At 38.8% G+C, this 12643-nt stretch overlaps 1 protein-coding gene across 2 annotated transcripts in view; it reads left to right on the top strand.

The window, feature by feature from the left end:
* GPM6A (glycoprotein M6A) overlaps positions 1 to 12643 on the top strand; it is a 344803-nt gene that overhangs the window by 266176 nt on the left and 65984 nt on the right. The window lies entirely within an intron of this gene.

Genomic DNA, 12643 nt, shown 5'->3' with positions numbered 1-12643 from the left:
CTACCCTGTCTCCCTCCCTCCCACCCACCCACACAGATACACCATTTTTTGGAGTAAAAAGTAAACTGATCAGAATAGTACGATTTGAATAAATATTCAGAATAAAACTGGAGGTTTTCAAACTGGTCTGCAAAGCACTTATAGGTGATCTTCGCAGAGCTGGTTGTTCACATGGTGCTGTCTCTGCTCCTTGTTTCCAGCTGCTAAATTGTATGAATAAGCAGTCAAAAATATGTTAAACTTTCCCCAGTATAATTTTTTCACATAGGTAATTTCTGTTGTTGCCACAAAGATGTTCTGCAGTATAATTCAAGTACTTTTTCAAAGGGACTTGGCAATTCCCCCCCCCCCCCCCCCCCAAAATGCATGCCACTTAGTTTCTTCAAGTTCCAGGTGTAATCCAGACTCTCTTGTGCTAACCGCTGTAACATCCCCTAACTGCAAGTGTTTTATAGCAAGATAATAACTGCAATTACAATAGGGCTGAGAGAGGATGTGATCCAGAAGACAATTCATGTATTGAGAAGTGGGACACACTGTGAAAAAAAAATGTGAGAACCTCCTCACATAAAGCTATTGGCCAATACCTTGTCTATACTAGAAAAGTGCACTAGTTTAACTAAATTGATCTAAGAATTTATTTAAACAAACTATGGCAATCACCTAGTAATCTAAGAAAATTCAGAATAAGCAAGGCTTAATGTGTCTATGTTGGGGGATTTCACTGGTTTAGCTAGATGGATTTTTAAACTGATATAGTTAAACCCCTTCACTTTTCTAGTTTAGACAAGGCCTGAAATAAAGGGGAACTGATTCTGATTGCACTCAATTTACCCACTATAACTCTGATGTAGTTATTCCTGGTTTACATCAGTGTAAGTGAGATCAGAATCAGGTGTAGGGATTTTGAAAATAGAAAGCCCCATTGTTAGAATAATTTGAAAATGAACTACTGAAAGCATTGCAAAATTTACCATAGGGGACAATTGTGCAATGGCAGGGGATGGACTAGAGCTGTTCCAAAAGTTCTTTTTAATTTGATTGTTATGATCCTATTTAAAAGAAGGGGCGGGGAAAGATGCCAATTATATACAAACTTTTACTGCAAACATTTAGGAAGCATAGCCTAAAAAGAATATAGATTTGTGTCAGAAAGAGGTAAATGCCTTCTCCTTTGCGCATTTCATTCCTTTTTATAATAGCTATAGACAATTTTCCATATATATGCTACAGTTCAAAGTAAAATAAGTCTCAGAAGCAGTATTTGTGCCATCCTGTCATTGCTGCTTCAACTTTCAGGATCTCAGTGTGTAACTCTGAGTAAGAAATGAGCAGTTTTTAAATGTTTTATGAGTGTCTTTTGTGTTTTTACCTGTCACCAATTACCAGATAATGATTCTTTATATACACATTTTATTTATGCAGCTCTGTCCTAAAGTACTCAAGGAGGATGGGATATTGTTGGTTTTGTTTTTCTGACCATTTTTCTTTTGAAATCATATTTTATGGCAGTACTGTTCTTATAATTTCTCCTTTTAAATTGTATTCATGTGACATTACAGCATATTACATGTAAAACATACTTCAGCATTTTTCAAGTGAATATGGAGTATTCTACTATTTGTTTTGTCATTTTACCATACATTATAAATCAACCTAAAACAAACTAGGGCCTGATTCTGATCCCATTTGTAGATTCCTGGTTTAGATCAGGATTGTCTCCAGTAAAGTCAGTGTAGTTAAACTGGTGTAGATTCAGTGTCAAGGAGATCAGACTCAGGCCCTATTTCTTTGAGTTTATGTGTCATTTCCATTTCAGGTTCTTATCCTGTGATGTGCTGATCAAATTCTGGGAGATACTGAGAGCCCAGAACTCCCATTGACTTCAGTGGGAGAGGAGGCAAATCAGCACCTTCTGTGATTGGAACTTTAGAGATTAGGAGCTAAATTCTGGACTTATGTACAGTCCGTTTGCAATCCCATTGATTTAAATGCAGTTGCATGGGGTTTAAGTCAGTGGACAATTTAGTTCTAGGTTTATAAATAAGTGCAAAATACTTTGTCAGAGGATATGTATGACTAGGACAGAGAAGTTATTTTTCCAGAAGGAGCATTGGGCTCTGAAGTACACTTAACAATCACTCTTGCATTTCTGCCTCTACTATGCTTTTATGTTCTAACTAGTGTTTGCCTCTGTGGCCTTGGCTTCAATGTGATTGATTTTTCTAATTTCCGAGGAAGTACAATAAACTGTAGTGGCAATTGAATTCTTCTGAGTGTTACCCATGACTATGCTCTGTGTGTGGGGGGTGGGGGGAGGGAGAGTTATAGTTAATATGGTACATTTATTGCTGTCAATTTAAATGCTGTACTTTGATACCAATTTTTATTTAGGAACCAGCTTATCAAGTGATACTGATATTGTCACTAACTGTACCAAAGGGTAAACAATGGAATACCCTGAATTTTACTGTATGTTGTAATTTCATAAAAGTAAACCCAAAGCCTCTTATGCTGTTTTTCTGGATTTTTTTTATTTTTGATTGGATGTAGAGATATGTCTGATGCAAAAACCTGGATATGAACAGTCCATCTCACTAATTTTTCAAGGGTCAAGAATCAGAATCCGGGACTAGATTCATAAAAGGACTTGGGTTCCTAAATCCAACATTTATGTGCTACTGAGATCCTCAAAACCCCTGCTCTGCCTAATTCTGTAGACACCTAAATTAGCTTCTGCCTAATTCTGTAGACACCTAAATTTCACACAGGAACGTCCCAAGGTGCTTAAGTTTCTGCCAGTGAGCATGGACACAGCTGCCTCAGTCTAGGTGCCCAGGCACCTGTCTCACACATAAGCACTGGTGGGATTCTCAAAGTAGGCATTTCTTGTGGCTCCTGATCCAATAGGTGTTCCTAAAGCATGCCTAAACCTAAACAGAATGAAAGCGGGAGGAGGTGGGGGTGTTTCACCCCCCAATAACTTTAGCCCAGTGGTTAGAGCCCTCACCCGAGATGTGAGAGACTGGGATTCAGTCCCCCTGTATACCTTATTTGGAGTAGGGATTTGAATGTGGGTCTCCACCCTCCCAGGAAAATGCCTGAAGCACTGAAATATGAGGTATTCTGGGGCAGGTCTCTATTAATCTCTTCTGTTGAAGTTGTTCCACTGTTTATAATAATTAAATATTCTCCCATGTGAGTGCCCTAACCATTGGGCTATAGAGTCATTTTCTATCTCTGGCCCTTTGTGGATCTAGCCCCCAGTTCTGATCCTTGTTGATGGACTCTATCTGTAGACTACATCAAAACTCTGGATCTAAAAATCCTGGAGCTATCTTTCAGACTATGGGAGAAATTCAAAATCCAGATTCTAACTTTTCAGTTCTTACTGCTCCTTACAATATGGAACAGGTAACTTTGTCTTGGAAATTAAACAACAAAACAAAAAGCAATCACTCAGAAGTGTAAATTAAGACAAATAATTTAACAATCCACTGAGTGTACAGCATTCATCTTAGAAGGGGAGATGATAAGCACCCCACAGAATAAGACCACAGAACCTCTGGTTTAACTGATTTGATTTTGATCTTATTTAACAAATTAGATTTTTACATTTAATTAACATTTTAATTGGTCATTAGAATAAAGAAATCACATTTCTGAGAGGTTTAATTCATATCTAATGGAAATTTGGCAAACCAGTCCCTAGTTCAGATGCATTTGTCTTTTGATTGCTGAGGGGGATGTGAAACAGAAATGGCTTAAATTGACTGTCATTTTATAGACCTAGAGAGTAAAACAAATATGTTTGGTTTCACATGCTCATTATATTGGAGCTAAAAAGGCGTTGGGAGTATACACAGAGTTATTTTATAGTCATGCTACTTAGTCCACAGTCCATTGCTACTTTTTGTTTCGAAATTTTGGAAGTATCCAAGATATTAATCTCTAAAATTTGGTTTCTTTTGCTCAGGAAGTATAAAAAGAAATAATATATACCTAGAATTATTAATACTAACAGACCTGCTTATCCCTTCGGGTTTTCTGTGTTACAAATATTGTGTATTGAATAAGTTTCCTAGGTCCTATGCTCTGTGACTTTTGTGTTTAAAACCTGGCAGTTCTCTATACAGTCTGAGGACCAAATATGGTCATGAATAGACATACTTGTGGCTTTGTATCATTTACGATTATTGTTTGGTGTCCAGCACCATCTGGGCAATTTACAGGTTTAAACTGAGATATTCACAGTTTCACAGAAGGAGATCAAACACCCTGCTCCTGCTGCATGTGGTTTTATCAAAGAGCTAGAAAACCACAATATAATCAGTTGAGATGGTCTGTGCAAAGACAAACATTTTGCTGGTCTTACTAAAGTTGGAGAATGTATACTTAATCATATTTCCTCGAGGAGAGAATTCCAGCTGTGTGGGCCTATTATTAAGCAAGCACTGCTGTCAGCACATCAGTCGGGTCCTGGCCCATCATGCAACAGAACTGCCCTGATCAGTCAGATGAAGGGTTCTCTGGCAAGGTGAATACCTGGTTGGCTTATACTGTATTTAGGAGATGAATTAAGGGGAGGGCATGGGAGAACAGAGGACTCAGCTGCAACCCAGCCATTTCCAGCTGGCATTATGGCCTTGAGGGTCTGTTACCAGCCATTGCAAGTAAAAGTAGTTATGAGAGTGCTCCAGCTTTGTGTGTGTGTGTGTGTGTGTGTGTGTGTGTGTGGTGGGGGGGGGGGAGGTCATGGCTGAATCAGTCCCTAGCAAGTGGATCAGTTGAGCACAGAGGTAACATACAGTCACCTATGATTCCTCCTCCTCCGCCTGGGCCGTATGCTGAGTGCAGCTATTTACTGACTGTGCAGTTGTTTGCCATAAAATAGCCGCACTTCCTGAAAGACTTCAGAACTTTTTTCTTTCCTAACGCTCTTGCCATAAAGGTCAGCTTACATTCCAACATACTTACTGTGGGAAAACGCAGCTAACAGTAGAACCAGTGATGTTTGATACCTAATGTGCAAGGGAAAGAGTCTGTCCGCGTAGTCACACCTAATCATTTTTGTGCCGTTAGCTGACATTTGTTGTTGCTAGGCAGCAGCAACCCAAGTATTCATCTGTTGCCTTCCCACAGCCTCAGAAGTAGGGGACTTTGTCTGGGCCAGAAGGGGAAAGAAAACCCTTTAAGGAGTGCACTCCTCCTGGCCTTCTGCTGGCTCTGTGGCTGATTAGTTGGACACAAAGATGCAACATACGTCTGGCTCCCATGCATGCTCAAGCGGGCGGAGGGCTTATAAGCCCTCCCCCCAGCCTGGGGCACCATTCTGTCTGAGAAGAAAAGCCTCCCTCCTGCTGGCCCCATCCCTCAGGAATAGAGTAGGGTCAGGTTTTTGCCTTGCTGAGCACATCATTCTAGTTGCCTTTTCGGGGCTGGGAAGGAATTTTTCCTTCACTGCCAGATTGGTCATGGCAGTGGGAGCCTGGTGGGATAGGTTAGATTGTAAAATTTATATTTTTGCAACGTGGCAGATCAGCACAGGTACTCATCCTGTCAGGGGTCTGGCTCCCTGACGAACTGGAATTGGAAGAGGATTAGGAGGAAGCATCCCCTAAAGAAGATGGGAATGGGATTGGGGCCCCCAATGTCTTGTACAGAGAGGAGACAACCCCCTCTTCCCCACCCTTTTAACCCATGTCCAGGGGAAGGGCAGTGGGGTCCCAGCAATGGTGCTGGGATCAGGTTAATGGTGTAGAGGTGGGGGTGGGGGAGAGGGGCTGATGGCAGCCCACCCCCATATGGAATAGATTACAAAAGAAGGAGGACCTGCACTGAACTTATTTCCGGATAGTTACCAGATTCATTACTTAATAAATTTGTGGCCTAATGATACCAAATTCCTGGTATCTTGTCTGTCTTCCTGTGGTGTCCAGGTCAATCCCTGGAGTGCTTCTTCCACTGGCTACAGTGCACTGCAATTGTCTGTTGCATGCTGCCTGGATCCTCAGTTAGACAAGCCAGTTTGTTGGGCAGTAGCAGAACAGGAAATGGTGTACCTGCTAACTGGCTCCTTAAAGCCATGTAGGAAGTATTTGTGGTAAGCTTCTTTTTCACAGTTTTCCACCCCAAGTATTGCCAACCGTAAACGTTAAAAAATCATGACTCAGACCCCATCAAAATCCAGACATTTTAAAACTAATATAGCTTGGTTCTTTTGATTTGCCTTCTGTTTTTTGAGCTTTTAGATGTCATGTTTTCTAGCTTTTTCTTGCAAGTCCATTTCTCCAGGACTCCAAAAGCTGGGGATTTAACTAAATAGGCAAATAATGGAAGGTTCACGATGAAATTGTAAGAGTTGACAACATGTTTTTAAATGTTTAAATTCATGTGTAGTAATTATTTCCAATTTTGCAGTAATAAACTCACAGAAGTAGACAATTCTCTAATATTTCCAGATGGAAGTTGCTTGAAATTTTCAAGTGTCTTTAGTCTTAAATTTCAAAAGCCACATAAAGTGTGTGCTTGTGTTTAAAAATATTTAATGTTTTGCAAATTTAAAAATACAGTTTGAATCAGCAGCATCAGGAACATTCATTAACTAAAACATAACTGGTATTATTGAATGATGACATTTTCAATAACGTGCCACTTTAAGATGAAGAATTTGATCACAAGGTAAACAGAAAGAAGTGTCAAGTAACATTTTTTTAAGATGACAGCCTAACCTATTTACATATCCTGATGTCTTAACATGAGATTCAAAATTTCCATTATTCTACAGAGGACTTTCATGAATACATTTGGTTAGCTCCTAAACAGTCTAATAGTGCCTGAGTTGATTCATCCATTGATATTAAAATATCAATTTATTTCCTCTTCATTGCCATGACAGCCATTAAATCCATAAAAGCTTTGTCTGCTGTGTTCAGAGATGGAACTGAGCTGCACAATTGGGATCCAGATATTCAGATACACACCCATCATTGCTTGGGTGCATCTTGAATCTGGAATTCTAGTTTGGTCCATCATGGAGATAGGGGCCAGTTACAAAGTTATGATGTAGGTTTAGATTACAACTCTCTTTTTCTCAGCCATCCCTAGAACAATTGGAGAAGATGTTCTGAAATGGAAGTTGGTTAGAACACATCTGTTCTCCTAGGATACCCAAAGTTTTAATTTTCTTTTCAATCCAGTTTTAGTTCTTGTCCAAGGATGTTTGTATGTAAATGGACTTCTAGAAATGGAAAAATAGTTTGGCAATCCTTGGGCACCTTTGAAGACATGGTGTCATCCCACCAGCGATCAGGACATTTACAAAAATTAATGTATCCTTCACACTGCTCACCCATTTCTGTTTATTGAGCAGTTCAGGACTGCATTCTAAAATACCCAATATAATAGCAGCATATCAGAAAATCATTGCAAAATATTCACACTGGATTGTGTTAATGTGAATTTAGGTACCTTTTAGTTTGTACTAGCAGGATCTATGTGGGGCAGTTACACTGCAATACTTAAGTGTGCACTGCAATTCACATCTCGACAGTCTATAACGTGGGGCTGTGTAGAGAAGCCGTCATAGTCACTTCCCCTGTCAGGTGATTTCTCAATGACTTTTCAGAACTAGTCCCATGCAAAATATGTCACTTTTGATTTGCCAGTGTTTTTGCTGATTTTTCCATTAGTTTTGTTTCACATACTCCAAAACTTCTAGAGCTTCAGATTACGATTCAGGTTCACGTGGTGAAACACACCAAATCAGCTTGTTTTGTTGTGTTCTTTGAGTTCTATATGTGTTAATTTGATCCAGCAGCCCTGTTACACCATGTGACCAATTGTTAATGTTTTGCTACAAAACTGCAAACCTCAGCCTGGAAAAGCCATAGACAATAAGGAAGATTTTCAAATTGTTTCCCATTTCATTGCAACCTCTTTCTGGCATTTCAGATGATCTATTGTTCCCACTGTGTCCTAATATCTGATGGAGAAGTAACTGAAAAACTGTTTCAGATGTTTCATAAAAATATTCAGCATGTTCATTGACAGGATCTTTTATTTTTTTCTGCATTGTGCATGTATATTTCTGTGGCTATATAAATAATAGTTGGATTCTCCCAAAAGTTCCAGATACCTATGGAGATGCTTTCAGAAAGAGAAATATACAAATAAAAATACAAACTACTTCAGTATTCTGTGTGTTCTTGTTTTTCTCTTTTGCCTTCTTGTTCTGGACTTGATAGGCTTTCTGAATACTAAATATTATAGCCAGTACCATAATTGCAATAATGCATGCCTGATTCAGGTGTCACACCCATTTTACAGCAGAGTAATTCCATTAATTTCAATACAGTTTTCATGGGTTTAAGTGACAAGACAATCAGGCTCTGAGACAGTATTCTTTCTGTGTACTAGGCAGAGACAGATTGTTTATTTCATATGTCACTTGCAGAACATCAGCTGCAGTGATGGCAAAGAGTTCACATAATAGTAACACTTTATAAACAAGGAGAATGGTGGTGGTGGTGGTGTTTCTATGCCCAATTTGTATATAAACCCCAACTGCAGTTTAAATTGCTGTAGTGAGTTCTAAGTCATTTATCTCCTTAATATAAAGTAAAGAGAAAATTATATACACACAATTATGGTTGGCCGCTACATGAAGAAGCGCATTCGCTAACTTGCAGCCACTAAAAGCAGCCCGGACTGGAGCAAATTCTGGCTCCTCCACAAAACCTGTGGAGAGACTACTTTTCAAACCTTCTACAGCAGGAGCTATGAAGGGCATTCCAGTACACTGGTTATTCCTAATCTGGGCAAGAAGAGTCTACACTGAGGAGGGGAGGAGGCAGCTGTTTGTGGAACAATGACTGGTTTAGACATCCATTAACACAGCCTTAATGTGCACCTGTTTTGATAGCTAATAACAACATTTTTGGAAGTTGGCATTACACACACATAGTACAGCTCCATGGCTTGCCACCTACAATGCATTTGGATATAATATTTTCTCTGTGGATTGATGATGAATGCAATGGCCAGTTCTGCTTTTATGATTTGCAATTCCAAGGCTGGGGGCGGGGGAATGCAATATTGGAGAAAAGGGACATTTCTTATAGTTTAAGTCAAAAGTATGTAGCCCCAGCAGTTCTATATTATAACCTTAAACTGGAAAAAAAAATCTAGGTAAACAAGAGGGCAAAGTGAGTACAGCCACTGTTGACACTGAATTGTTCCTGTTAAATAGTTTGTCACACTCCCTGGTAGAGGACATGGTTAAGAGCACCAGTCTCAGGTCAGATTGCCGGAATACAGGGCATATACCCCAGACTGATGGTGTGCTCTAGCATAAGATTTCACCAAATCAGTTAACAAATGCGTGCTTCCAAAATACTGTACTAGTTATTATGAAGCCACAGTCAGTCACCTTCAGGCCCTCTAGCGCCTCATTCACCACCCAGACAAACCAGACTTCTGTGATAAATGAATATTAAAAACCAAAAATCCCATCTGTTAGGTTTTTCCAGTTCCAGAGAACCAGACACTCACCCCAGATCAATCTGTACTTGTGGATCTCACCCAAAAACCACACTGGTAGCCAGTCCTTTAGCAAAATATACTAAAGGTTTATTAATATAATAAACCATAGAATTATTAAATGGTTAAAATGAATCATATATATTATGGCTGATTTCAGAGTTTGTAAATCAGGATAATAGCAGTGATGTTAAATCTCCTAGCTTGCGGTACGTCTCTCTGGATCACGCAAAAGACTGGGGGACCTCAGTCCATTGTTCAAAGTTTCCCTTTGTTAGAAATCATTGTCCAGAAATGTGGAGCAGGAAAGAGGCCAGGGGATGATTTCACAGTCTCCATTTATATCCTCAACCCATGTGCATGGAAAGTTACTGTCACAAACATGGAGTCAGGGATCACATGTTCTCCATGCCTTGTTGAGTCAGTGGGCCTCCATTGTCCATATGCTTTCTGTCCTCAGGAGGAGGCCATTGGAAGAGTTGATTCTTCTTAATGGTCCATCAACCATGGCTGCCTGGTCTTGATGTAAATCTGCCTTGTTACCCAGGAACACAACATGTTTGAGACACAAACACAGAGCAAAGATTCATAACTTCATATACAATGATAATACATGCATATAAATAGGATAAATTGTTCAACAGATTACAACTTTTCCAATGATACCTTACAAGACATATTTTGTATAAGATTTATCACAAACATGCAACAGTAGTGACACATCAGTGGTTGCAATCATGTTGATACATCAGTGTTGAAAGCTTAGTGTGAACATGGTCATCTTTCTCTTTATATTGCATTATATAGGGTTCTAGCACAGGGTGAACAATAAAATAAAATGAGTGGAACCTGTATTTCCAAATTAGCATGTTCATGGTTGTGCATGTGTAACTACGTTGCTGGCCATGGGACTCATGCCCTGAAAGGTGAATATACCTCAGTACCATTGTGGCTTGAGAAAAAATTCTCAAATGTTTTGTAGATCACTTTCCCAAAACAGTGTGTATCAAATTCCTGAGAGGAATTTGTATAGCAACTATATAGGTAACTAATACATGCTGTAGGTGGGTAAATTATACAGTAGGTAAAATATATAGTGATATTTTTAGCAAGTTTGCAAGTATAGACAATTACACATTTTTAGGATGGAAGGATGAGAATTATACCAGTAGGTTTAATTATGTGTATGTCTTACGTGCTATGTTGATGCCATAATTTGTTCTTACAGCATAACCACATTACTGCTTTATATCTCTCTCTTTTTACATCACCAGAAGAAATCAATGAGAATTAGTTCTAATTTGTAGAGTCCTTTTCTGCATTAGTTGTTTAGTCACTTTGGATTGGTTTATCTATTAGGGCTTTCTATTGGTCTTGCCAAAATTTTCCTTAATAGTATCAAGTTCTCTTTTTTGATGGGTGGTGTGATGTTTTGAGACTTATGAAATTAGTAAATTGTATGGTGGAAGTTTTGATGCTTGCTAAATGTAATTATTTTTAATGTAAAATGGATTCATTGAAGTTAATTACCTAATTTCCTTTCATATAGTAGTTGAGTGATAGGTAATTCCAGAAATATGAGCATACTGCTGGTAGGTGTATTTGTTGCAGTTGTTCAAATGATATTGGTATTCCATCATTGCGTACATTAGCCAGAGACTCCTTCCCAACTCATATGTTCTCATATTTATCTTCACTGTTTATTTTAAAGCACTGATTTCCCAGTGTATTACCAGGATGGGTGTCTTTAAAATCAATACATGAATATGGGATTGGAGGTCTTTGGGCAAAGGTGTTGAATAGTTTGTTTCTGTCCAGGTCTTCTGTGAGCCTGATTCTCTTCTTACGCTGGTTTCACATCTGTATAATTCTACTCCCTTCATTATTATTTATTATTTCTGTTTTGGTATTTCCCCACAGTCACTGTCCATGCACACGCCGGAAGAAATAGGGTGAAATCCTTGCCCCAAGGAGGTCAACAGCAATATTCCCACTGACTTCATGGGGTACAGGATTGTACAGTGCTCACTTTATATTTATTTTTATTACAAATATTTTCACAGTAAAAAACAAAAGAAATAGTATTTTTCAACTCATCTAGTACAAGTACAGTAGTGCAATCTCTTTATCATGAAAGTTGATCTTACAAATTTAGAATTATGTACAAAAAACTCTACATTGTTTTATTTTTAATTTAAAATTTTAGAGCCTACAAGTCCACTCAGTCCTACTTCATTGAATTGCTCAGACAAACAAGTTTGGTTGCAATTTGCAGGAGATAATGTTGCCCACTTCTTCTTTACAATGTCACCTGAAAGTGAGAACAGGAGTTCACATGGCACTATTGTAGCTGGTGTCACAAGATATTTACGTGCCAGATGCTAAAGATTCATATGTCCCTTCATGCTTCAACCACCATTCCAGAGGACATGCGTCCATGCTGATGACAGGTTTTGCTTGATAACGATCCAAAGCAGAGAATACCAATGTATGTTCATCGTCATCATCTGAGTCAGATACCACTAGGAGTTGATTTTCTTTTTTGTAATGGTTCGGGTTCTGTAGTTTCCTCATCAGAGTGTTGCTCTTTTAAGATTTCTGAAAGTATACTCCAAACCCCATCCCAATCAGATTTTGGAAGGCACTTCAGATTCTTAAACCTTGTGTTGAGTGCTGTAGCTATTTTTAGAAATCTCACATTGGTACCTTCTTTGCATTTTGTCAAATCTGCTGTGAAAGTGTTCTTCAAATGAACAACTTGTGCTGGGTCATCATCCGAGACTGCTATAACATGAAATATATGGCAGAATGCGGATAAAACAGAACAGGAGACATACAATTCTCCCCCAAGAAGTTCAGTCACAAATTTAATTAACACACTGTTTTTTTAATGAGCATCATCAGCATGGAAGCAGTAGGAAAGCTGGGAAGGAGCAAGTATGCAGAGAGAAATGTAAGTGCTGCAGGAGAAGAAAAGAGACATGGGATCTGAGTAAACTCATCGTAGTAATCTAAGGCTGAATATACTCAACCTTAGAGGTCAAAAAGTTAAGCCACTGTACAGTATTAAAGCTTTTTGGTTCATCTGTAATATCTAAACTAT

The sequence above is a fragment of the Lepidochelys kempii genome, chromosome 4 (genome assembly GCF_965140265.1).
Source record: "Lepidochelys kempii isolate rLepKem1 chromosome 4, rLepKem1.hap2, whole genome shotgun sequence".
Taxonomy (NCBI): domain Eukaryota; kingdom Metazoa; phylum Chordata; order Testudines; family Cheloniidae; genus Lepidochelys; species Lepidochelys kempii.
This window is presented reverse-complemented; position numbering and strand designations above follow the sequence as displayed.